Source organism: Poromitra crassiceps (genome assembly GCF_964638095.1).
Source record: "Poromitra crassiceps genome assembly, chromosome: 4".
In the NCBI taxonomy this organism is placed as follows: Eukaryota; Metazoa; Chordata; class Actinopteri; order Beryciformes; family Melamphaidae; genus Poromitra; species Poromitra crassiceps.
The window spans coordinates 46652623-46654674 of NC_139626.1; positions in this window are offsets into that span (position 1 = coordinate 46652623).

The window sequence follows — 2052 nt, forward strand, 5'->3', positions numbered from 1 at the left end:
TCGCTGCAACCAACCTTGCTACAAAGTTCCTGATGCCGGCTGCACCAATCAGAGATCAAGGAATAGAAGGCCGACGATTAAATGGGCGGGGCGCAGAGACAGCCCGTTTCAGCACAGCCAAACTGACCCGAGATCGGTTTTTCTCGCTACTGTAAAGCTCCATCATTGGGAAATAACAGATCTGGGATCGCATTATAGCCTCCATGTTTAAATGCAGCTACAGTGTAGGCTACTAACAGTAGCATGTAAATTCTGTAAGTCTTCAGGCAGCTTAAGAATTTGTGGTCACTTTTTCTTTGAATGACAAATGGATTTTTGTGTGTCACTTAAGAGTTACATTTTAAGTTCCACAGATTTTTGGTGCATGCAAAATAGTTACACAGACCAAATTAAAATAGCCTTTGATCAAATGAATCTTTCTTAAAACTGGCTAAAGTGGGTGGTGTCTGTGGCGGTGTCAGTCATGATTGTGATGTCATCAGTGATGTTACTCAAGCAATTGTGATGTCATCAGTGATATAATAAATCCTTCCCTGCTGATAAGTGGTGGGAGTAGGACGCATCATCTCCAGAGTATGTGGTGGGAGTGTAGGGAGAAGAGGACAAGTCCAGAGTCTCCACCCTAGGATGTCTTGTAAAATACAAACTACCCAGGTTCTGGATACATTGTAATTTCAGCTATACGTTTGCTTGTGATGGCCCCCCGTGGTGCCATCTGGGAGTGTATCTGCTGGGAGTGTATCTGTCTCTTGTTTTCCAAGTCTCCCATGCAGGTGACTTAATTGCAACTCGGTGCACCAGGCCCCGGTGGCCTGAAGTTATTTTAAGACACTTCTCCCTTCATTCTCTCTCCGCTTCTCCCTACGGGCACCCGATTGTTTTGGTGCTGTTATATGTTGCTTTAGTTTCTTTGATTTCATGCACCTTTCAACACATCCACTCACCCATCATGTAGCACTTACACATTTTACTGATACTATAACTGACATCCACACTTCACACCTTTAATTATTTGGCACATTTCTTAATTTTGATTGAATAAATATATTTTGTTAAACGTTTATCATGTGTGTCTCCATTTTGTTGTGGCCACTTGAGCTGTAACATTGGGTATTAAAGGTTTATGTGTAGTAAATGTGTAGTAAGCATACTACTGTATGACTAGTAGCCTAACATAGACCGCATACAAAATAATGGGCGGAGCCACTCACCATGACATCACCCATTGCTTTTTCAGGTCCCGATTTGAAGCCTAGTGTGGACATTTTTTTTGGACAAGGCTGTAAACATGTTTAATCCTGTTGTAAATACAGCTAGGCATTTTAACATGGGGGTGAATGGGGAACGACTCCCTTTTGGAACCAGCCGCAAGTGGCCATTCGAGAAACTACAGCTTTTGGTATCATCTGGCCGCCTCAGCAGGGGTTGCTCAAAATGTACTAAGTGAAACAAAGATGTCACGGTGCACGAGCTGCTGGGGAGATTTCTGCATGCAAAAACAGCCGTGTGTTTCTGTTGTTTGAAGGCCTACGACTCCATACCCTCACACACGTGTAATGACGCACGACCCCCAACAGATTTGGCTCTGCACTCTGTCCTATGACTCAGTCCTCTGCAGATGAAGAGAGCTCTGGAAAATCTCTCAATCAAGAAAAGCATAATAGATAGTGGTCTTCAACCTGGGGTATGTCTAGGGGGTCCACCAATTTTTGTCAAAGTAGTTAGACCAAAAATAATGTTGAGTAAACTCCAAGCAGTATGCAATAATGAGCTACTTTGATTCACAAAGCGAATCTGATGAAGCAATAAGTGAAACGCGTTGTTCACGCCTTTCTTTTTTAATGTAATCTATTAACAAAAATAAATGTCAATCCTGATATCCTGGTGTGTGCTGCTGGATTATAAATGTCATTATAGGCCACGCTTAAAATGCAACACATTTTTGTAGGGGTCCCATGTTTCTCTTATCAACCAAGGGATCCTTGAGCTGAAAAAGTTGAAGACCCATCGGCATAGAGGAAGCAAAATAGGTCACTGGCACACTAGCCATCA